The sequence below is a fragment of the Aedes aegypti genome, chromosome 2, assembly GCF_002204515.2.
Source record: "Aedes aegypti strain LVP_AGWG chromosome 2, AaegL5.0 Primary Assembly, whole genome shotgun sequence".
Lineage (NCBI taxonomy): Eukaryota > Metazoa > Arthropoda > Insecta > Diptera > Culicidae > Aedes > Aedes aegypti.
Window position 1 is genome coordinate 193,907,837 of NC_035108.1, and position 26,513 is coordinate 193,934,349.

At 36.7% G+C, this 26,513-nt stretch overlaps 1 protein-coding gene across 2 annotated transcripts in view; it reads left to right on the plus strand.

The window, feature by feature from the left end:
* Positions 1 to 5,025: 5,025 nt before the first annotated feature.
* The window catches only part of LOC5573007 (DNA N6-methyl adenine demethylase), a 486,750-nt gene continuing 465,262 nt past the window's right edge, over positions 5,026 to 26,513 (plus strand). Inside the window, exon 1 of one of the 2 annotated variants that reach the window (XM_021843564.1) lies at positions 5,026 to 5,205. The gene's annotated coding sequence lies outside the window, so the exon portion shown is untranslated. The remainder of the gene's footprint in view (positions 5,206 to 26,513) is intronic. The other variant, XM_021843565.1, reaches the window with a different exon arrangement.

Below are 26,513 nucleotides of genomic sequence, written 5' to 3' on the forward strand. Positions count from 1 at the left end.
ACGCAATAAAACGAGCATCATTTTAATTCAAACTCGCGTTCGGTACCGAATAAAATCAATGAGACAACTGTGCAAAATTTCATGGAAAGGGTTAACCTGAAGGCACGGTTGTTCGGATTTGGTGAACCAAAATAATGAACGAACATTTTTTTCTTTAAATATTCGAATTAAACTACCACAAGAAGCAAAGAATGTTTCTTAATTAATTTTGACTGAAAGATATGATTTTTATGTCGACCAATTTTTGCTCGTTCCAGTCTTCATATTTATTTATTTTTTATTTTTCCAAATAAGTACTCTATTAGGGGTATTCACTTAACGGCGTAAATCCCTGCGTATATCGTGATAAACTTGTTATCTCAAATATTTCACGAAATTGCGTTAACTGCTTAGGAAATATTTCAAGTTGTTGAGATTCAACAATCAGCCGATCTAAGAATGCGTCGGTCATTATAGCAACCATCATGAAATACGTTATTTATCAACAAACAACAAATTTCGAAGCGCAAGATAATAGAAAACTTGCTAAGAATTTAGGTTTGATTTTGTTGTATTTATGACAAAGCATTGAAGGCAATTAGAAAACGATGGTGAGAGTAGGACTTTCCATTAAATTGGAGGAGTTTTTTTCAGACAATGACTGGGGCAAACATATATATAGGAGAAGGTTTCGACCGTGATTGTTTTAAATTATTATTGTTTCATGGCTATATCGGTCATGCGACTCAAAGGTAAAGGGAGTCTATAGAAGTAAATGATGGAAACGAATAGGTGCATAGGCGTCGCAAGGGAGCGACAAGATTGAAATTTAATTAGGTGGTGAAAATTGAGCAAGCCATTTTAAAGTCAGTAAGCATCGAAGCGTCCTGTATTTTGCCTAGCTTCTCTACTGGAAAAGGGTTGGCTCAAAGCTTTGAGCTTTGCTACCAACACAGACAAAATACAGGAGGCTTCAATGTGCTCATATACTGACGGCAATCAACCGAACGGTTCTATCGATCGATGACTGATATTGGGAATTGACACGCAGTCAGAGAATTTGTCTCTATCATGTGTGCTCTTCCCGCCAGTCACCACATGATCCAGTTAGAACTGCATTTTCTTATTAGCCAAATTTCATATATATAGGAGAAGGTTTCGATCGTGATTGTTTTAAATTATTATTGTTTAAATCAATCTTGTCGCTCCCTTGCGACGCCTATGCACCTATTCGTTTCCATCATTTACTTCTATAGACTCCCTTTACCTTTGAGTCGCATGACCGATATAGCCATGAAACAATAATAATTTAAAACAATCACGGTCGAAACCTGCTCCTATATATATGAAATTTGGCTAATAAGAAAATGCAGTTCTAACTGGATCATGTGGTGACTGGCGGGAAGAGCACACATGATAGAGACAAATTCTCTGACTGCGTGTCAATTCCCAATATCAGTCATCGATCGATAGAACCGTTCGGTTGATTGCCGTCAGTATATGAGCACATTGAAGCCTCCTGTATTTTGTCTGTGTTGGTAGCAAAGCTCAAAGCTTTGAGCCAACCCTTTTCCAGTAGAGAAGCTAGGCAAAATACAGGACGCTTCGATGCTTACTGACTTTAAAATGGCTTGCTCAATTTTCACCACCTAATTAAATTTCAATCTTGTCGCTCCCTTGCGACGCCTATGCACCTATTCGTTTCCATCATTTACTTCTATAGACTCCCTTTACCTTTGAGTCGCATGACCGATATAGCCATGAAACAATAATAATTGAAAACATATATATATATATATATATATATATATATATATATATATATATATATATATATATATATATATATATATATATATATATATATATATATATATATATATATATATATATATATATATATATATATATATATATATATATATATATATATATATATATATATATATATATATATATATAACAATGAGTATAGTCATGAAACAAATGGAAGAGTTACTGTTGAGTTGAATGGCCACACTGAGGAACGAAAGGTGCCACTCGGTGACAGAATGTCGTATCTTAGTCTAAGAAATAGTCTTGACGTCTTGACCACATTGAACACAACGCGCAAAGACTCCCATTATTTTTCATCAAAATTTGTTCTAGTCAGTAAAAGTGTAAACAAGCAGCAACTGCAACCACTTTGATTATGATATGTTGCATGAGGAGTTCTTGTAGCATCAGTTTGTTGACGATCTGGAAAGAGTTCTGGGTTCAAAAGTCGAAATCCGAAACAGCCGTACGGACTCCAACTATGGTGAACCCTTGGCTGAAACAAATACAATAAAAGATCGTAACTCAAAAAAAAAAAAAAAAAAACAAACAAACTTCTGACAAGTCTGGTTTTTTTGGGTAGCTAGATTATAAACTTCTTTTTTTTTTACTGACTGAAGTCAGGAAGGAATATTTCATTTGAAATGTTTCATCACAAATACCACAGTTTACGCTACTTTAAGTGAATACCCCTATTATTTATCTCAACAATAAAATGTAATTCATGATCAACAGCTACAAAATTATATATATATACAGTCGACTCTCCACATCTCGGTGATCTATATCTCGATATCTCTCCCTATGTCGATGATTGCTTCGGTCTCTTCATTCTGCATACGATTTCTCTCTCCACATCTCTGTGTTCCTATTGATTTTTTGTTCCCCATTTTCTCTCCATATGTCGATATGAACATTATGAAAGGTTACTAGACCAGATTTAAGTGATTTGGAACAATTTGGAAACTCGAAATGATGTTTGTGTGTTTATTGTTTTCCTAGTAACGGAGTGGTTTTTCAATCTACTGTTCATTAAATTAATGTTCTTTATTTCGATCTCTCCCTTCGATATCGAGATGTGGAGAAACGACTGTATTTTTACCGGCAGCTCAATGATTTAAAAGCATCCTTAGAATGTTTTCTCTGCAATTAAAAAAACATATAAAGAATAGCTTCTCCGGGAATTCATGAACTTTGCGAGTCGAACCAACTGACTATTGTATATTATTGTATATATTGTATATATTACTACTTTCGCTCCATTCTTTTAGAAAGAGTAGTGATCAGGGATTGAATCCTGAGAAAATTGAGAGAATCTCTCACGTATCGCTCTATGTTACTATCATAATATGCTGCACATTATGAGAGACTGTTGATCGTAAACTGCTACAACTTTGATCAGATTGAGGGGATAGCAGTGCATGATAAAACCCCTCAAAACATGCTCCAAACCTGGGGTACACTATTGGTATTGGAAGTTCGTGAATTGTTTATCGTGCTAGTAAAATAAAACACCTACCCCCAACGGTAAACAAGCGAGGAAAATGGATTTTATCATCGCTTTCTGGGCTCATGATCGCTGCTTCCATTTATCAGACTTGTTACAACATGCGATACATTGACGATCGTGGACAGATGGGATGTTTTTTTCTGTGCTTGCTTTGATCGTGCTTGGTAGTGATACATTTTAAAAATATACTGAGTATGCTCATACATTTTTTTTGCCTCACTGACAATAAGAATTGCACGAGGAATATTTGCAAGAATTTCAGTAAGAAACTCTAGAAGAATCTTCGAGAGAATTCTTCGATTAATATCTGAAGAATTTTGTTCTGATTGAATCTCCGGAAGGATTTCTACCATTGCGAAAATGCTCCAGAAGAGTTGCGGTAACTGTCAATTCATATTGGTGTCTGGGGTAATATGAACTGTCAGGGCAAATTCACCTTATCGATTTCTCTGGAATGAACAAGTTTTGAGTGAAAAATGCTACACAAGTTAATGAAACGTTGCTAATCGTTTACATCCTGAGAATTTCATACAGCTTAAGGTGAAGATGAATCGAACCCAAACTTCAAATTTTTAAGAGCGCAAATCTGGAGAACCGAACACCTGTTTGAGCTGAAAACAAAATCGATTGGCCACCACCAGCTAATAACCAATCGATAAGGTTTTCAGCTTAAACGGATGTTTGGTTCTCCAGATTTGTGCTCTTGTAATTTTGAGGTTTGGCTTCGATTTATCTTCATCTTAAATCATTGAACAGGGAAATAGAACAATAATTTTGAAAAGCACGGTTCTTTTGGAACTTTCTTGATCATTTTGATTATCTTTAAGAAAATAATAAATTGAAGTCTTTCACAAGCATCGATCATTACACTGATGTCAATGATTTAGTGAATTAACACGATGATTCCTATTTAAAATGTAATTTTTGTTGAGTTTCTGAATAGGGCAACACACATTCTATTGGTTTGGACAGCAATAATCCAAGAAAAGCACAAGCATTATAATATTGCACGTATTCTACTGCACATCAACAAAATTGAAAATAAAGCCAATAAAGCATTAACTTTACATTACAAAACAATCATTGTATCACTGTCGCACTAATATTTGATTATCAATAGCTTGACTGCATTATGGACTTGCTTGCATTAGTTTATAACTGTATGAGAACCCTTTCCCACTTTTAAACTACTTTAATGTTAGGCTAACGGTACCTATTATATAATCAATGATATAATGCTCCATGGTTACCTATAAATAAACTAATGTTTGAACGTTTGGTTAATGAAGTCTTTGCTAACTTGCACAATTGCAAAATCTTAAAATAAAAAAAAAAACATCTAGAGCTCGTGTTATTTCGATAAAACAATTAACTTTAAGACACGGTACAAATCAACACAATTGAAACACATAATACATGTTATTAGGTTCTAATATCGGTACATCCTTCTTAACTGGGGCATGCTACCAAAGGTCCACCAATATTTTTTTTATAATTCATAAATTGAAAAAAAAATCCAATAATTTAAAATAATCTTTCAAATATCTGCATAATTTCAGATGTGTCTCCAAAATACTTCCAATTTTCTTCCAACGGTAGAAATGTCTTCTGGCCTGGCATCCCTGGCAGCGAGCATAAGCATAAGCGGTAGAAGGCATGCTGCACACGCATACCTACCCATACTATGCTCTCCCTATGCATGAATGTATTGTGGATGGCGCGGTGGCGGCGTTTTTTTTTGCGGCATCGTGTTCGTAGCAACAGCAGCAGGGACAACGGAACAGCATGCTGAAGCACTAGAACCAGGAGTCGAAACCGCTTCCCTAGCTGTTTATCGTGCTCAGTTGTTGTGTATCTTTCGTAGAGTGACAGTATCGGTGTTGCGTACTCCGTCTCTAAAGGTGAATGTTTTTTGGGGATTTTTTGGGGTTTCCTTTTCGGGATGTAGGAGGGTTTTGTCGTTGTTTCAGGTTTCGGTATAGTGGAGCGTTGGTCGTTTTTGGTGGAATGTTTTGTTTAAAACATATTCTGTGAGATCGCTTTATAATTTGTATCAGTTGTGAAATTCGGATGCAAATACTACGCACAATCAAAAAAGCAGTTCTCGGTAGATAGATAGACCATACGGCGTCCAATCGGAGTGTAATCAGTTGTCGGTGATTGTTTAGTGATAAGAGAAGCCAAATGATTGAAACAAAACAGAAACGGCGATAGAAAGGCGCGTATCTCGTACCAATAAAAATACGACCGGTCGGTTTGTGTGTGATAAGGCAAGGTGATGAGCCAACGAAAATAAACAGATACGCCAGCAGAGAGAGAATCGAGCCGTTTTTTTTTTGTTATTTTATCCGATAAAGCAACAGTGTACGATAGCAAAGTGATGAAACAGAGTGCGCGAAAATTGTCATCTGACGTCTGTGTGTTCTCAATTGTCTGCACTTACTACATATCTAACTAGGAAAATAAAAAGCAGCAATGAAAACGCTACAAAAGGAAGTTGCCTATATTAAATCAAACCAATTGTGCCTAATCAAAACGCGCGCCATCAGTGAATCAAAGAGAGTGAAATGTCCACACAGTTTGTGCGAGAATGCATTTTTATCAGCCGTAAGCCGAGAGCCGGTGTGATCATCCATACGAGAAGAGTCTAATCCAAGTGTGATTGAAGCGAATTCGGTGTAATTTGAAGCAGCAATCAGGCTTAACCAAAGGCAATGGGATTTTGATTGGATTTCATGAACCACCACGCGTCTCCATCGCAATTAGTGGCCTAACTCTCGATATGGAACACAGTGAAGAAGCGACCAACGAAGACGACAGCTGCAACCCTCATTCATCGGACCCGAAAAACCCATCCAGACAAGGAATAAGTATTACACTAGAATGCCACCTTCGTTTGTGACTGTTAGTGAGCAGTTACATCTGCTCGTGTTCAATTCAATGAGGAGAAGACACGTCGACTCAGCACCGTGTGCTCCTTGCGACGACTTTTTCTTGGGGTCTATTTTCGGGTAACGGTTCTGGAAGGAGCTTGCTCCTGATGTAAGGGAAGATGGGGTAATATGCACCCCCTAAGGACAAATTTGATTTGAGCTGTGACTTTGAAAACGTTATTTTCAGAAGAGCGCCCACTTTCAAACCCATGGGTAGGATAAAAGTTTGCTAGATCTTTATGTCCATGGAAGTCCAAAAAATAACAGATTTGTGGAATCCTAGACAGCAAATTGAAAGGGACTGTTTTTAAAAGACAATTTACACCGTCTTCAGCACATAGGCTGCACAGACTGAACGATCACTAACATTAGGCAACGGACAACACGAAACACCCAGTAGCCCAGTGATGAATTTTTCGTTTGACGAAAAGTTTTCACCGACTGGAGCGGGAATCGAACCCACACCCCGCGGCACAATACGCCTAGTCGACAGACGCCGCTAAATTTCAATTTCAAGACTTTTTAATTTATAATTGAATCATACCAAGCCTACAGTTTTTAATTATTTTTGCATATTTTCTGTTCATAATGTTGTACATTAAAATTTGATTCCTCTAAGTTTACTCAATAATAACTCAAAATTATTTCAATAATATTTCAATAACAGCACTTAGTTGATTAGAAATACGACAACATTTTTTCTACTATGACTATCTTCAATATTTTATGAACAAATCTAAATTTCTATCAAACTGGTAGACTGTTTGATCAAACTAAAATTCACTGAATCGTAGTACCAGATTTTTAGTTATGAAATTCACACGATCCTGTGCTGGATTTTCGTTTTCAGAGTCCTGGCCAGAATTTTCACAAAAATTTTGATTTTTGTCCAAAAATAACGGGCAGGATTCTCACAGAATCCTTAACATGATTTCCATGAAAATAGAGAACAATCCCTGGAATTATAGGTAAAGCAGTAAATCTGCAACATTTTTTTCGGTAGCTGTCTCAAAGATTACAGAGCAGAACTTGTATGCATGATTTTGACGGAATCCTTAGCACAATTCTTACAGAATCCTGTACGGCATTTAAGAAAAATCTTGGGCTAGGTCCATGGTTCTGATTTGATTAGGTAAGATTTTTTTATGTTTTTTTTTACCAAGCTTTGATTAAAATCGTATACACCATTCTTACAGATTCCAGAACAGGATTTTTAAAGAGCTTGGTGTACTTATGGGTATACTTACAATTTTCATATGGTCCTGGGCCGGGTCCGAGAAAGATATTTACAGAATTCTTAGCATGATCTTTAGAATGATTTCCGTATTTATCTTTCCCAAATGGATATTCCAGTTATTTATCAAGAAATATTCCCAGGAATACCCATGACAGTTAATCCAAGAAAGTCTACATCTGACTGTTGGAATTATGTAGAAATGATGTCACATCGTGTTGAATAATGGCTTGGACAAACTTTTGACTGTCCTACTCAGGTATTTTTTTAACGTAGGACATGTCCTTCTTACTTTCCACTAGCAATTACTGAAAACTGTTATTATAGTGAGGCAAACATATCGAAGAAATTATATATAATTTGTTTATATTTCGGGGGGAAATTGATCACTTGTCATTGCAATTATTGTTAGAAAACTTTACGCACCGTGTAAGGATTTCCTGAATATGAATATTTGCGAAAAGAAAACAATTACATATAAAAAGCATTGAACGCCTATGTATATAAAGGCATTTTTTAAATTTCCTAATAACTAATACAAATTCAACTATTTCCCCAAAATGAGCACTTAAGTTTGAATTTGGATAATAAAATCTGTTCTTGGGATAAATTTTGAGCAACCTCACGAACGGACACCATGTTCGAATCCTTGTTGATTTGGATTTCACCGATGGTTTCTGAGAAACTATTGCAAAATTATTCGATTAAGAATAAATGACAGTCAAAATCTCAAACTCTCATTAAAATTGTATATATTGAAGTATTTTTGCTTCACTTATCAATTTGACATGTTTTTTTGTTTGCCATGTCGAGTATTAGGATTTTTATAAGTATATTATTTTTATTTGTTTTATTACAGGAAATTAGAATATAGTTAAAGTTATTATGAAAATTACACTAAAATTTTGTTAGTTGGAATATAAACCCACAACAGGGCGCGGATTATTTTTAAAAAAATCCTCTCAACTCCTTTTCTTGAAGTCTACATAACATTGTTATTTCCCAACCAATTTTGAAAATTTTAGCACAATCCTTTTCATGATTAAATTCATGAAATGTTTGAGGAATATACAATTTGCCCAAAATTTAAACTGATCTTAATTTAAAGTAGTTTTCTCCATTTTTTTTCCAAACTTTACTAAAAAATACAACTTTTCTGTTTGACCATAACTTCATGAACACTCGATTTCATATATTTTTGCATGCTCTTAGATATAATTTAGCTGTCTGTGTTGATAGTTATTAGTGTAAACAGCATTTTAACAACCGTTTAGATTCAGTTATTTAACAAACACTTACCAAAAAACTGTAATTTTCACGAAAAATACCTTTTTTACTTTTTTATCAGTTAATAGTTAAAGCGAAAGCTAAATTTTTTTTTAATAATATATATATATATATATATATATATATATATATATATATATATATATATATATATATATATATATATATATATATATATATATATATATATATATATATATATATATATATATATATATATATATATATATATATATATATATATATATATAGTATTGGACAAAACATTTGCAACTTTTTCGATTTTCCGTACAAAATGCAGGCTTAGATCTCAATTATTTACAAAACCTATTTTAATGAAATTTACACAGCACGTCAGACATAACTTGAATTTTAACATATAATTTTAAACGATTTTTCTAATCACGTGTTCAAAAGTAATAACGACTCGACTAGTAATATTATAACACATGAAAATCCTTTAAGTCGCTTGCGCCGCTCCTAAATCTTAATATTTTTATCTCAAACTCTGAGGTTTCTCTTTTCATGAGATTTTAAACAAAAAAGCAAAAGAATTTTCGGTTTTAAGGATTTATGCAAAATACGCTGCATCCTAATCCTCAATCACAAACGAAATGTTTTTCTTTGATAATAATAAACTTTTCACATCCTAACATAAGTTGAAGACAAACAACTTCAAATTTGATTTCAAACTATCTTCATAAGCTACCTCAGTTCAAATATCGTCCAATTGTTCAGATTTAACATCAGTTTTATTTCTGTTCTCATACTTATTTTGGCAGCAAAAGCATATCATAAAGAAAATGATGTTTCCAGAGTATTTCCTTTATCAGATGCTGTATTCCGAACTAAGGAATTTGATTCAATTTTCATAAACCGAAATGGTTTTTATTGTTGTAACTTATTTATTTAGATACATTTAAATTTTTACATCGGCATGGCGAGTGTGGGGCAGAACCGAGGATGGAGAGATGCGGCCACGAATCGAGTATTGTGGCGTGAAATTGTTGATTCAGTGTTATCTGTTCAAATGTTAACTAAATAAATAAAAATTATTAATTCTTACATCTAAATATTTTAACTTTTGAAGAACATAAAAGGGAGTGTCTCCAAATACCGCAAGTGTTGCATCTTCGATACAACATGGGAAAAAGCCTTATACAACTTCACGTTTTTCTTAAAGTTGGTAGAATGTGGATTTTATTTTTCAAACAATGAAGCTCTTTGATAATTTGTTTATTTCCAAAAGTAGAAAGACGTCGTTAGCAATGTATCTTAAAGGCATTTTATTTTGGTTCAAAATTCAAACTATTCTTAGATTAAAAATCGTTTCTCATACCATACAATTGGTTGAAATCTGAGAGAGAGGAGACAGCTGGCGTTGATTGCAAGCTCCCAGAAGTCAAGGAAACCTGTCATCAACTGTCACTGGAAAACCGCACATTCGAAGGGCTAAGCTTGAAAAATGGTCAAAAGTCAAGTAAACGTAATAAAAATTTCTAGGTGTTTTTTGCTGATTTCACATTTTAAAAAGCTGAATACCCATACAGTTTTGCTTTGATAAACTGCTATTGACTTTTTTGTATTCATATCCTTTTTCACAGTGAACAACAAGAAGTGAAAATGATTTTGACCAAAATAAGTTCACTGACCGTTGCGCACAACCCAAGAATTAAAGAAAGAAGGCAAGAAAACATGCCAACTGTCAGTGGTCTGTCTCCTTTCTCTCAAGATAACATATGTCATTTGAGGTGTTTCAGTGCTTTATAGTGTAAAAAAATGCGTGATAAAAGTTTCATTCATTTTACGTTTCAACGCTTATTTTTTACCGCCCTGTGAGGTAACTTGCAATACTAGTTTTAAGGGTTGGTCGTTTGGTCGAATGACCAGAACATTTCGTAGAAAAATTATTTAGAATTGGTTGATCAAAAAATCGTTCATATCAACAGATATACAATCGAGCTAGAATTTTTGCACAATGGATGAACTCAAATTTATTTTGGGCAGACGTACTTTTCATCAGAGGTCTATAACGAATCTATTAACAAGATAATGATCACCTACGCTTTACAATGTAGTATACATAGGATAAATTATTCTTGAACATCTTCTTATGCTGTAACCATTCTGGAAATCGGAGATAAGACGTTTCTTTTCACCCAAATTTGTATAACACTAAAATAAAGTTATAAATTTTAGTTTCTTAACGTTTGATATGTTGAATTTATCATTATTTCAAAATATCATCATTCTTCAGAAAAAAAAATCCACCTAAACATTCATGTCGCTCGGTTATTTGAATATGAAACATAATTAAATTTATTATTCTTTCAAAATGTCATCGTTCTTTTTTTTATCTATAACTGCTGATCTTTACCCAAATGATTGTGGGTAAGAATTTGGAATGCGGGGACCAGACCAAATACAGTAGGCGATGGAACAGTTCTTGAAGTAACTTGTGACTTCCAGCTGAATAACATTCCTTGGGCCAACATGTGGCTTTGATAGCGGAATCGAGCTCTTCTATTGATAATAAGTTGATAATTAATTGAATCAAAAATAATCAAACACGTGAATTGTGTTCATCCTGTGTATCGCGTGAGATAGGACTAGCCGACTTATGAGACAAAAGTTGACTTGTTCTACAGTCAACTCTTCCTGATTCGATATTCTGTAACTCGATATCGAGATAGAGAACCATAGTAATAGTTGGTTTCCATGGCTAACTCGATGATCCCTTGAATCGCAGTTTCACTGGTTTTGTGTTCTGCAAATCGATACCTCCTTAACTCGATGGTCTCAACAATATCGAGTTATGGAGAGTTGACTGAATTTGAGCTTGTTCAGCGACTCACAGAAGAAGCCTTAATGATAAAAATGACATAAAGTAACGTCAAAGGTTACGTGGGGTAGTCTGAGTGATCAACTGGAAATCCAAAATATTTGTCATAACCATCAAGCCTTAAATTTGTGGAAGGTTTGATGATTGTTCAAGAAATACGAGTACCAGTACAGTGTATTTCTTACACTCTCTCATGTTGTCCTAGCATACAGTATCGAACATATAAAATGCACCAAAGCCCACCTATATTCGACTAAATGTTCAACTTAAAATCCTTTCAATCAAATATCATATGCTTTCTATAGTTATTGAATTCCTTTCGATCAAATGTCCATTTGACGATATGTCCATGCGTGGTCATTCGACCAAATGTCATAGATTTTTTTTTTTAATTTCAATTGCTCTTCAATTCTACCCGAGTGTCTTCAAAAAGACATAAAAATGCAAAATTTAACATAGAGAAACGGGTCGTTCGGTGAAATGGCATTCAGGGAAAAGGATTATTCGAAGAACTGGCGTTCAATGAAATGACTTTCAGGGAAACGACACTCGGAGAAAAGTAGCATAATCACAGAGGCCTTTCTTTGATCTCTTTGATTGAATTGTGTTTAAAAAAAAATAAGTAATGTGAAGACTATGCATAACTCGATATTCAAGGGACCATCGACTTATGGAATTATTGAGTTATAGTATATGTCGACAAAAAAAATCACAAAATAGAATGAACAAATTTCTAAAACAAATTTTTACTGAAAGTCAATATTTTTACTTTCATGTTTTTCAACTTTCATCACAACTTTTAAGTATTTATTCAACTCAAAACAAGAGTAAAGCCCTCAGTACACTGTTTGTCAAGTGTGCAAATTTTTCCGCACGCATAGACCAACATGCAAACATCGGTCTCAACAATGACAAAACATCTGAAGTGTCAAGTGGATATTGAAGTGTTAGTTTATGCGTGTGGAAAAATTTGCACACTTGGCAAAGAGTGTACTGAGGGCTTAAGTCCAAGTTTTCCCAAATAAGAAGGGTTTTTAAATAAATATCGAGTTATGGACAGAAATTTACCTCTCACGTGACATCGACTAGTGGAGATATCAAGTTATGGAAATATCGACTTATTGAGTACGGTGTGAGGATATTCCAAAGGACAGAAAACTCCATCGAGTTATAGAAAATATCGAGTTGTCTTAAAAAAAACTTAACTTAAATAAAAAGTTACATAAACACTTTTAATAACTAACCATTAACCATCGACATGTAATGCTTGCATTGTAGTAAACTATTTAATAAGCACTAACTATTTCAGTTGAGGCTTTGATAGTTAACTGTTAACCACGTGATATTCTTGGGGATGAGATATTTCGCATAAATACGTTTTGCATATAAACGATTCGCATACGGACGTTTGGCATAATGGACATTTGGCGTAATAAGAATTATATGCCATTTTTGAAACGCCAACTGTTCGTGTATGAAACTGCTTTATGCCAAACGTCTGTATGTGAAACGACCTTATGCGAAATGGGCCACTTCCGATATTCCTTAGGTGGCGTTTCGGATACCAGATTGTTTTTGGCTTATCTGAATCCTAGAATAGTTCCACCTAGAAGTTGGAAATATTTGCAAGATACCCTTTTTGGTGATATTCATGTAACATGCAAGTAAATCATTTTTGGGGAGCGCCTATAAATAAAAATCTCATAAAAAAGTTGGTGAATTATGTACCTTGGATTAAAACAGTTGTATTCCACTCAAAACTTAGTGCCAAGTGCCAAATGTTTTTCCGTAGCAAGAATTAAATTTGAACGGTTTTAAATAACCCAATTTGAATAAAATACATATTATTTTATCGAATGGGACCCAGATAGCCGTAGCGGTAAACGCGCAGCTATTCAACAAGACCAAGCTGAGGGTCGTGGGTTCGAATCCCACCGGTCAAGGATCTCTTCTGGTTGGAAATTTTCTCGACTTCCCAGGTCATAAAGTATCATCGTACCTGCCACACGATATACGCATGCAAAAATGGTCATTGGCATAGTAAGCTCTCAGTTAATAACTGTGGAAGTGCTCATAAGAATACTAAGCTGAGAAGCAGGCTCTGTTCCAGTGGGGGCGTAACGCCAGAAAGAAGAAGAACATTTTATCTTGAAGACATTGCGGCAGCGCGTTTACCCCGATGGCGCATTCTACACCTAGCACCTCTACGTAAGTTGATGGCGCTGCTACTGTCTCGATCCGGCAGTGGCGGTCTGCGGTAGGAAATCTTCACCGGCAGGATGAGAGACGGAGTCCATGACTGTATGTACGGAAAATTCGTATTGGGTTACCCAACGACGACGATGTGGTGCAGACAATGATGGGATTCCAGTTTTATGAGCTGTTGTCAGCCAGATTAGTGAGATGTTCATTTCGACTCGTGTTTGTACGTTTTTTTTTTTTTTGACAAAGTTGCTAGTGAAAGCTGTAAAAGTTGGTTATTCTTCAATGATAATTCTGAAAATGGCAAACTAGTATGATTAGTCTTATAATCACAAATACTGTATGCCGCAATGAAATAATGTACAACTTTGAACAGAACTAGTTTCTCAAGAATCGCAGGCTCTCCATTTTATTCCACCATAAACACGCTTCCAAGGAAAACATATGAAAGGAAAATCCATATTGCCACCTCAAAAACTGTATTCTGGGTGAGTGCCACTCGTAGCCTTGCAGGTAAAGCATGGCCAGGGAAGGTATATGACCAAGATGAACGATTCCAGATTAGAGGTGTTGACCCATTTTCAGAGCATTAATGTGGAAGCCAAAAATTTGGGGGAGCTCAAACAGAAGTGATTGCTTGCTGCAAGCGCAATCTGATAGGGCGGGAACGAAACTTGGAGTGGACACTTGTTGTATTTTCAAGTAGAATACTTTTTGAAAGTAGAAACATGATTTTAGATACATGGTGAACAAGATTTTTTTTTATCTCAAGGATAATGCTTTGATGTTGATGTCCATATTAACCTGTTCAAAGTATAGCTGTTAAAATTGATATTTGCACATTTTTATCAAAACAAAATAATTCTTGATTTGTCTTGACTTTTAAGAGCCGGTTTGGTTATTCCAAATTTCGTTGAGGTCGAAGCAAACAGGAAACGATCAGTTGATCACTACTGAAAATAAAACCTGCTAAAATTCTTGTCCAATAGGCTGGTATGATGATACTCTATGCCCAGGGAAGTCAAGGAGATTTCCATTCCATAAGATCCTGCACCGACCGGGAATCAAACCCATGCACCTTCAGCACGGCTTTGCTTTGTAGCATATTCTGATATAAAAATTGTCACAGTTGTTGTAAAGTCAAGCTTTAACGTTTGATTACTACTTGAACAAAACCGCCATCGACAGCTGAAAAAGAAAAGCCACCAACCAATCCCATTTGCTGACCAATTGCTTCTCGTTTCGGTCACGATTTGTACTTGATCCAAACCACCCTCCTCCCAACTCCCATCCCCAAGTATTATAACTGATAGGAAAAGCATTCCAATACCAGAACCAGATAGAACAAACACTGAACTGAAAGAAAAAAAACTAAACTCCTTCACTCACGATCTCACTCAGCATCGAAGCAGAAAAAAAGACAGGAAAATAGCAATACTCTCGAAGGATAGCACAACTTTGCAATGTCCTCCTCCTCCTCCGCCCACATAAACTACGACTACACGAAGCAGCAGCAGCAGAATCGAAAGGAGAAAAACAAAGACTTTCCCGCGTTCTGGTGGTGGTGGTGGTGGTGGAAAGGGGTACGACACAGTTGGACAGTTCGCCAGCCAGCCCCGGAGAGGGTGTTTATGGGAGAACAAGTTTAAAATTTATTTCAAAAGTTTTCATTTAATTTTTTTTTCTTCACTCGAAGCTGCCGCTTCTGCCGAAGGATCTCTGCTTAGAGGTTCTTTTTTTTCTCCTTTCCGGAGTTCTGGTGAAGCGGCTGACGCTGCTGTCTTCGACTTTTCCGGTTTTGTGCTAGATAGAGGCGTAATCAGGAGGTCATAATAAACTTTTTGGATAATTCTTGAAGGGCAACGAAACATCAGAATTCTACTAAAGATTTTCTCAAAACTCATTCAGAGATTTCGTAATTGCTCTCGTCTTTTTTCATGAAAAACTTCTAGCTACAGAAATAATAGTGTGATTCGTGTTTTTCAAAAAGTGTCTTAAGAGGTAATTGCGTTTTTAGGATTTGTGTAGTTTATTTTACTCAAATTTTATACCTTATAGGTTTGCCATAGTTTTATTAGTCAGGATTAACATTTTTTAATTAGTTCCTTCATTAGAACCATTTTTGAACTACGCTATTCCATAATGTTATAAGAACTTATCATCGTAGAACGTTACTTCCTCTTCATTATCAATTGTTAAAACATTTTAATTTAAACAAAATTGATTATTTTATTGAAAATCTAATAAATTCCGAAATTACGGGAATTCAAAATTTTTCAATGGTTACCTTAAAAAATAAACCTCTAGGAATTAATAACATTTTGCATTGTAATTTTATTTTTGTATTTTTGATTTCTGCTTGCAGTCACATTCAGAAGAGTTGATCAATTAAGTTATACGCTTCTAATTGTGGCTGCAAGCCGTAATCTTTTGGTGTTGTATGTCACGAAATAACTTAAGAACGAGTCAACGGATTTACTTGATTCTTTCACAATTAGGAACACTTCAATTCCGACGTGATAGTGCGTACAAAAAGTTGATGGACTTCATGGGAAAATTAAGAAAAACAGGGGTACGAAACGTACACTTTTTTAGTAGAATTTTGTTTCACATGGTTGCTACTCCAGTACCGCCAGATCAGCTGCACTTACACAAGGAATCAACCAGATGACTGCTTGGGATTAACAGGCACCCGCAGTGTATAAGTGCTGGTGATCTTCTATTTTTAGGCAACAATGGCGCCTGCCACGTCAGAATGCAGATCAATGAGGGGAAGGGATGGAGTTGATGATGCATTCAACTTGCTCCCACGGCGGACCGTATATACCACTGCGTCTACGCCAGTTCAGGCGGCAAGGCTGAAGGGGTGGGGTAATTTTTATGGCAGAGAGGCTTGCTGGTTTGGTTAGCAGACTGCCTAAGTATCAGGCATAAGGAAAGGCGTGCTGTAAGGATGAAAGAATGGAAGCGTAGGGAAACGGTTCATTTCTGTCCGTCTCGGGTTCTAGCAAATGCTATGAACTGTGATAGATCAACTGTGATATATTAAGGGGTCTATTTTGTAAATCGAGCAGATTTATGTGACTCGTCTGTAACCACTGTCGATCAAAGTAAGCATGCATACTTCAGATGTCACCCGTCGACTGCCATAGTAATCTAGTCACATGGAGTCAGTCTAGTCAACTCGAGTGACAGAGCCGAGTCGAGCAAAGTTTCTGGTCGACAGTGATCCAGTCGAGTCATTTTGATCGACTTTTCTTATAAAATAGGGCCCTAAGGGTGGTAGATAGAAGCAAGTGAAAGATACAACTACAAAGTACGAGAAAAGGGACGGGTCTAGGATTGAACCCAAGACCTATTGCTTATGAAGCAGAAGTGGTAGCCATTAGACCACCAACCCCGTCTCACATTATTCTACTACCGGACAGAACAAAGTTTTTCGGTCATCTAGTTCAAAATAAGTTTACAAAACACCAATCAAGATCACTTACATCCCACATTTTAGTCCGGATAAATATCCTGTGATTTCTCTAGGAAGTACACTTGTTTTTGGATTTCTAAAAACATAATTTGTATAATCTAAGACGTATGCTTTGTAATTAAAAGCAATAGGGTAAAAGCACCTGTTCCGGCTAGTATAAGAGCATTTGGTTTTAGAATTTTTTTAGTTTTTGTATAAGGATATCGGTAGATTTTTTTAGTTCCCAATTTATTATTGTTTACTTTTATCGATGTGTCGGTATTTTGAACTTTTTGTTATTGCTTAAAATGCTGAAGCTATAGCGAATGTATTAATATTTTATTGACCACTTTTTTATATATTATATACACAGTGTCCATCTTCTTTAAATGCTTCTTGGTATAAAAAATGGCTTAAGATTTGATTACCGATCCATATTTCTATGAAAACTATCGGACCGGAACAGAAAAATCTTTTGGCATTGAAACCTTGTTGATTAATATAGACCACCCAAAACCAGTGCCGGCCAGATATTGCAGATAAACTGAATAATCACATTGCTAAACGGTCCGAATCGACAATTTAACAGGTATTTTTTAAGTAAATTTTTGCAATTTAGAAATATTATGTTTTTACAATGTTTGCATCTCAAGTTGCCTAATGTATGACTTTTCGAATCCCGCAAAAAATATATCGAATCAACTCTGTGGGTTATTGGCATCTAGTGATTCAATAGTTTTTCAGTTAAATTTACTTATAACTTCGAAATGACACACGACAAGAATTACAAGAAGATCACATTCACGTAAAACTGGAAACAAAAAAGCTAGACCGAAAAAACTGTTTTTTGGTCCACCCTAAATTAACACTTTCAGATTCAATGTACTGAGCTCAAATGAAAAGTTAGAATAAATGTGTATTCGGCAAAGTTGTGCATTACAACATTTTGTAAACATTTACTGAAGAACGCATTTTCAAGTTTCCTCATATAAGAAAGTTTGGTTCAAGATTTAAACTTGATTTAATGAGGACTACTGTTGTGGCCCACAACAAGTCACTGGGATGCATCATTCCGAACCACATCAGTGGATGAAAGTGCCTCTCAAGTTGAGGCCACAAAACTCACACAAATTTACCACCAAACTAGCAACACTTTACTTACCTGTTCATCGCTTTAAGCTCAACTCCTCATACATTCATATAGCATACCTGAAATACACAAAAAAATAGATACTCCATTAATTTGCTAACTAAACTATGCATACCTTACAAATTATTTACAAAACCTTACAAATTCATTTAAAAAAATATCTGTATCTTCCAGATTTTTGTAAAATGGGACCTCAAAAATCTAAAATATTGCAGACAAATCTGGAAGGTTGGCAACGCTGCCTGATTGCAACATTGTTATTGTTTACCTTCTTTACATTGTATCATTGTCTGACAGTTCCAGAATGTTCAATCCATCAATTGTATGACAGTTAGCTTTCAAGCCATTATTACATACAACAATACACTACTAGAACATTCTATACAAGTTCTATGAGGAAGAGCGGAGTATAAATATGACATCATTTCCATGTACAACTCAGTCTGAAATGGATTACCTGCTTTGCCCACAGTTGATCAGCAAAAGTTTTCTCGTTTCATTTTGAATGGTAAAGGCATCTAACTTCAAATTGCTCGTAAATGAAAGCTATAATCGAAAAAATATTTGGTAGGTAATCATAAGGTAGGTCATAACGTACAACCGGTACCAAATATTTTTTCGAAAATAGTTCCCAATTTTAAGAAATAATTCGTTTGACGCATTTCGCCATACGAATATTTTTCGCGTTACCTTTAAGCGATTTTTCGTAAATCGACACTAGAGCAAGTGCGTTACTATGTGATGAGTAGCAAATCAGGTCATGCATGTAACTCATCAACCTTGAATTCGAACGTATCTCCTTTCGTGTAATTGTTCCCTACTGGATCGTATCCGCGGAAACAACTAGCCTTTCTATGTAGAGCAGTAGAACAGGTTTTCTAGGTAGAACAGTGTCAAATTTTGGAATTATGGTCGAAACCGGTGCTTCTACCCTACATTTCTTAATATACGTTGAGAAATTTCTTGTATAACTCTTTGAAGGAACAACATACACAGAAACTTTCAAAAACTATTTGCGGGACACTTGGAAACTGAACAAAATGCTGGTAGAATCTGTTTTGGGAAATTCTTGGAAGAACTGTATGAAATCCTATCCCGTATCAATAGCTGGCCAAGCTCAAATTTCCGGTCAATGGCACACCAATCGAGTCTTCAGACTTTCTTCAGTGTGGGTTGTTTTTCTCAAGCTGGTTAATGAACCATACATGGTTCAGATTCACACTATGGAAGAAACGAGGGCTGGATGTCCTTCATAGCTTAATGATTCAGACTACCGACCCCTTCGGTATGTCTGAACCAGACGATTATAAAATTCGAATGTACATCGAATTTTTCTTGCAAAGATCAGAATTTGGTCTATATTTTCATAATCGGAAGATTTCAAAATATTCTATCGGTGACGTGGTTTTCATGAGTTTTAGTATGGAAAATAGCTAAAAACAGGAAAAATAAAAATTCCACCGATGAAATATTTTAAATTTAATTTTTATAATCGTCTGTTTCAGACATATCGTGCTTCATTATGTAGCAATGACTCCTTTGGCGTGAAATTCATGTATGAACCATTGAGGTCGCTCATCCCCCTTCTGACGGAAATCCTGGCTACGCCCATGGAGACAGCTAGGTGCTTTACTTGGATGCTTGCTCGCTTTGCTTCTTCTTGTTTTTCCGAGGATACGGCAGAAGAGGAGCTACACAGCAAGAGGAAAAGCTGGCGCGTCTTTGTCAGGATTTTTTTCCCTCCGTAGATGTCGGTTGCTACTGGTCCACGAAATGGGAATTGAAGTTTCGGTTGAGGTTAGAGCACATCCCGACGAAGTGAGCGAGGAACGCTGGCCGTGGGGAGAAGGAGGAATTTTTTGACAATCTTTATCTTTTGCTATCTGGAACGTGACTGCTTTCTGTGACCAGGACGAACTGTACGGCAAGTACGAGTCGGGATAGGACTGCTGCAGCGAGGTATGGGTGGACCGGATGTGTTGAAATGGAGTATAAGATGGAGAGCATGATGCTCGAGCTCGTTTGAGTCGTTTTGGGAAGGAAGAAAAAAATCTTCCTTGCTGGTCCGGTCGTCGAGGGCGAACACGTTGATCGGACTGGTCGTCGGTTCCAGTCGTCTGTAGTAGATGAATAGTGGGTTTTATTGCTTCCTCGAGGAGGTGAGTGTTTCTGCGAATAAATGTGCCAGGGAAGATGGACCACAAAATGTGACGGGCAGTGTATATCACACAGACGAATGATTTATACTTTGGGCAGTTTTGGAATATCACAAACAGTGAGGAGGCTGTTTTCTAGAATGATGATACTGTGAGAAAATCGATGATTTTCGGTGGAAAGTTTACGAAATTGAGCTGAAGTAGTTAATGTCGATTGATTTCAAATTTTTTGAAGGTATACTAATCCTCCAAATTGACATGATTTCCTCAGACTTTAGTCTTATGTAGTTTTCGAATACTAGAAAGATCTAGAATTCAGTAGCTTCATCTATTTGATGAATACATGATTTTTAGCCGAGAGAATAAGGCGTATTTTAGATATCTGGTTCGTAGTTCACTAACAAATCCGACTTGAAAAATTCACACAAATTCGTTTACTACAGGTGATAGAGGACAGTTGATGTTCCCGAAATTATACTTTGTTGGCTCTGCTAATAAACCATCTTTACCAATTGTTGAACGTCTTCTCCAACTTCCCATAAAGTAAAAACTGATTGGTTGCTACTGTTCCTTAGTCATTTTTCCACTGCCGTGAACAGGCGCGAGTATGTGACCTAAACGGCATTCAGATGTTCGGTGTCGTGCTGCTTCCACCTTTCAAGATGAAGATAAGTCGAAGCCAAACCTCAAATTTTGAAGAGCGCGAATCTAGGGAACCATAAATCCGTTCAATCAGCAAATGTATCGAGTGACCAATTGATTGACATTTTAGATCAAACGGATGTCTGGTTCTCTAGATATGTGCTCTTGAAAATTTGAACAAACTTCCAGTTTGTTAATCACGTGAAATCCGAGTAATATCCGTATTACGAACGAGACCGAGGAGTAGAGCATGAAACCGATGTTTGACGCCATTTTACAACTCAAGGTATACATCGATTTCCGGCATCTTCTCATCCGGAACACTTCTCGATAACGTCTAGAAATCCTTGTGGAATCTCATGGGAATACCTGACTTCTCCTAAGAAACCTCTCTGGAACTTTCAAGAACGTCTCTGGTACCCCTGGTAACCCTTTTCTAACCCCTTGAGAACACCTGAGAAGCTCTCTGCAACTTCACGGATCTATGGGAATAATTGGCAACTCATTGGAGTCCCATAGGCAATTTGGGTAAACTTATTTGTATTAGGGAATCTCGTAGTAACGCCTGAATAGCCCAGGTAATTCCTGCAAACCCATGGGAACATTTGAAGTCTTCTTGTGAACCTATTGGGAATCGAATCAATCTACGACCTCTTATATGATTTCTGTGGGATTGAAAAGTGACATCAAAAGTTGTTACATTGAAGACAATGATATTCATATGCGCATTTTCGAATGCGTATAGCCACTTGTGGTTATGATTGAACTTTCACCATGCAAGAAGTCACCAGATTCAGTCATAGACCAACACGTTTTCACCAGCCAAACAACACCCGAGACGAGATAACATCGATGAGAGCAAAAAATTGAATTTCGGGAAATAATATTTCGCATGAGTTACGTTTTCAATTTACAATTTATTTTATTTCCCTACTTCACTCCGCAATCCGCACCAATTTGGGAGCTTACTTGCCATCCTAGCAAGGACGTATAGAAACTTGACTGGGTGTGGGTCCTCTCTGAGCCATCTCGTGTGAAGTGAATTTTTATTTTTATCCTAGATCACGTTCCTGTTTTTTGGCAGATTTTTTTTTCGTTTCGAAACAGCAAGGTGCGTGCGTGAGTGCGATGAAGATTAGGCCTGTGCCTATGTGGTATGTGGAAGACTCACCCCCGCCCACAACCGCGAGACAAAAAGCGATTTTGCATTTGGAAGATTGCTTTTCCTTCGCGGATCCTCTTCGGCGTGGTTTTCGCTTTGTTTGAAGGCCTCCGTCGCTGAAAAGCTCGCCACAGATAAGCGAAACTGGGCGCTAAAATGTATTCCCAATTATTCGACGTTCGTTCGTGATTTCCAGGAGGGCAGCAGGAGCAGAGGTGCAAAACATTACGAATTCGCTACTGTCTCCGTAAATAGACAAACATGTCACGATGGAAGCCTAGCTTTCTTGCCACATCGTCAGGAGACGGACAGGCACGAGGAGATTTTTCACTTTCAGAGTTTCTTTTTTTAATCCCAGTCATGAAAAGCAAATATTTTGTCCCGAAGAAAGCCGCAATCTTTGCCAGAGGGGCTGCCTGCTTCGAGGAAGGAGGCCCCAGACGAAGCAATCACACGCGATGAGGGCGTTCGATACATCATCAAATTCAGGTGAACTCATCCATGAATATTAAAAAAAATTGTCGAAAACGGGATGACACGTGAAAGTGACTGACTGATGCTGGTGGCGGAGAGTTTTCCGTATTTCAGGCACGTTCGGATGGATTGGAACGCGTTCCGTTGACGGGTGACAAGTCTCGAGCGCGGTGTATTGGGGAAAAATGCTTCTGATAGACACATTCATGGCGTCGAGACGGCATCGGAAAGGGGTACCGAAAATCAAATCACCTGGTTCAGATGGAAATCTTGAGTTTGCGACCCCCAGCACTGCTGTTGCGTTGCCACTTGTCAGAGATTTCCAGGCAGCTCCGGCGGTGTTAACTCGTGATTTAGCGGAAAACTCAATATATTGGTTTTTCATCATGTGTTCAGCCGGGAGCTGCTTGATTTGCAAGAGTTTCTAAGAATCTTTACAGATTCAGCGTCTTAGAGAAAGGCTCAGAAAAAACACTGAAAGGAGAATGATCCTTTACTCGTGTAAATCTTTAAAAACGTAGTAAGCAGTAAAACATTTTTAAATTTTCTAAGGTCTAAGTCATTCGTCTACTTGGACTAATTAATTATCAAAATTAGTAATCGTTGTAGGTATGTCTTCTGGAGTAATGCATAATAAATCCATCCTACTCCTGGAGATTTGAAAAGACCGAATCAATTGAAACAATTCTGTTGTTATGGTACTACCCAAGTAACCATGGAGCATTATATAATTGCATATATAATGCAGCTGCATTGCCGTAAGCCTACCATTAAAGTAGTTTAAAAGTGGAAAAGGGCACTTTTACAGTTAAATTAATGCAAAAAGGACGATAAAGCAATGAAGCAACTTATAAAGTAATATTAATGCAGCAGTACAATTTATAAAGTGATGTTAGTACATTGATACATTTGTAATGTAGGGTTAATGCTTTATTGCTTGACAGCTCTTGAAATTTGTTGAATAAAAGCAATGTTGCATTAATGGTGTTGATATGCAGTAGAATACGTGCAATGTTATAATGCTTGTGGTTACTTGGGTACGAACTGAAAGACAGAGAATCGTTACTATATGAAATGAAATTTGGTTCAACCATAGATGCTATTTATGTCCGTACATAATGCGAAATGTGTACTAAGTTAACATTCAAAAATTTCTTCATGAGAAAGAGTAAAGTCACAACTAGGCAAGCTGAATTCGATTTCTTGGAAATTCTTAGGTCTTGTTCAAACGACTGACTTTTCTCAAACTGGAAACATTTGTACACATGTTTTTCCAGCCGGGTCTTTTAGCAGTCTAAGAACCTTCTTGTAGGTTTTGCTAGCTGACTTATAAGGCTCTTATCCAGTTATTCTTCATTGTTTTCTTAGTGTAGTTAGTTAGAAAAGCTGAGAATAACATGCTATCATAATGTTGGACGTTGTTGTAGCTTTTTTTAATACTTTTGTTAGTATCCAGGGTTTTGAATATTTGGAGAAGGAGAAAGGAGAAAGCTTTTCCGCTTCCTCACGTGAACATCTTTTTTCGCTCACACTAATTTTCCCTGGAGCTACGATGGAGGATAACCGAAAATCTTTCCACTCTGGAGATAATTTTTTTTCACGCCATCATATTTTCGCTCACCAACCGCCCCGAGAATTATCACTATATGGATAAACAAAAACTAGTACCGGCGACGGGATTCGAACCTAGAACATTGCTAAAAACAATCGCTAATCACGCACGCTAACCACACGCCACGCTGCCACACCAACTTGACGAAAATAGTAGTTAATTTGGTGCATAAAAGCAACTGCTGCTCGTGGCGATGGATACAGGAAAAGTTCTCCATGGATCGGTGAAAGAGAAAACAAACTTCTCACAGCTGCGGAAATGTGCAATTATCTATTTTTGCTTTGTTTTGTGGACGGATAAAATTGCAAGGCAGGTTATCGCTGAACATTGCTGTGAGGGATAAATCCATTATCGTGAGAGTGAGTGAGAATTCGGATGCCTGTTAGTATCATTTCCAAAAATTGTATTAGATTTTATATTTAGGTGTTCTATATTACGCAACACTTTCATTCTAATTTGATAAAACTTAATAAGGCTTTTATTCGAATATTATTCACAACAGATTACATTTCATTTGACGTAGGAGTTCGGAATGTTTACAGGTGAGTTGATTTCCCTTGCTTATAAGAGAAATTTCCGTTTTCAATTGACTTAACCAAACTTAACATAAATATTTAACGCACACGGGTAGAAATCAAAATCCAAAATCATGATTATGCACCCGGATATCATGATTCCAGTGTGTTTTCATCTTATGAAAATACACCATGATTTGGACTCACGATATCATGAGTCAGATTGTCGTAAAGCGACACAAGTTGCAGCTGAGTGCTCGAAAATCATGATTCGCGCATCCATTTCGGATCTATTTATATTTCCGATAAAATGAAAACAAAAAAAAAACAAGATTTGCTATAGCAAGATTCGAATCAAGATCCTTCTGATTGAGAGCCACGTACTTTACAACAGTACCTATCTATCGTAATGAATAATGAGTGATCGACGCGAATGACTTGAAGCAAAGTGCACCGCTTTGTGTTGTCGCTCTTGATGTTACGTTTATGAAGAATAATGATTTGACTCCAGGAACCATTGCCTTTCGAATGCGGCTTAAAGAGTTTCAGTTGGACGGATTATCACAGAAATATGGACAGAACACTTTTGCATGTATTTGGGGGGGTGAACCCAAACTTTTGCACGAGAGTGTATGTATTACATTCAAACTCTTTTTAACTAAGCTAAATTTCTATAAGATAAATCATATTCAAGATATGAATCGAATTTTAAACTACAGTAAATCGTGTGACCGAAATCCATGCAGAGTGAGAACTAGCACAGTACATACTCTACAAGTCTACAGCAACATCGATCAAGTCGTGGTTCATTGTGGCCCAGCAAAACGTGAATACCGAAAACTCAAAACGGCGGAGAAAAAAAAAACAAAATCTCATGCTTTGGCCAGTGTTGTTCAGACTCGTTTCCCCGAAAATAACATTTTCCGATTTTACGAAGCCACGAACTACTACAACCATGCTCTATCCTCCTAAGATAGAAAATCAGATGGTTAAGCTTGAGTACTGCACACAGAATCGATCAATTTTGATCCCAGAGAGCCACAATTCAAGTTTCGGTGAAATGAAATGAGTGAGTGAGTGAGTGCGAATCATTTCACCGAAACTTGAATTGCAGCCCACCGAGATCGAAACTGTCGGATCCCATGTGCAACACTGAAGCCCAACCACCTCCCCCCTCCATCTCAGAAATACAACGCACAGTTATAACAGTTCATGGCTTCACAATTCGAATTTCGGGGAAATAAGTCTGGTCAACACTGGCTTTGGCTTTCAAATCACACTGCCCAGTAAAACGTGAAAACCAAACACTCTCTCCGGTGAAAATAAAAACCGGATGCTTGGGCTTCCGGATTGCACTGCCCAGCAAAACGCGTAAACCGAGCATTCGCTCTGGCGGCGAAACAAAAACTAAACTAAAACTAATTTTCAATAATACCAAACAAAGTGCCTACCTAATACATACAACTTTGTGAAAGACTGTTTTCGTCTAATGTTTCATTTTAAAGCTCAAAATTCATCTTTCCGCGTAAAACTGATTTCT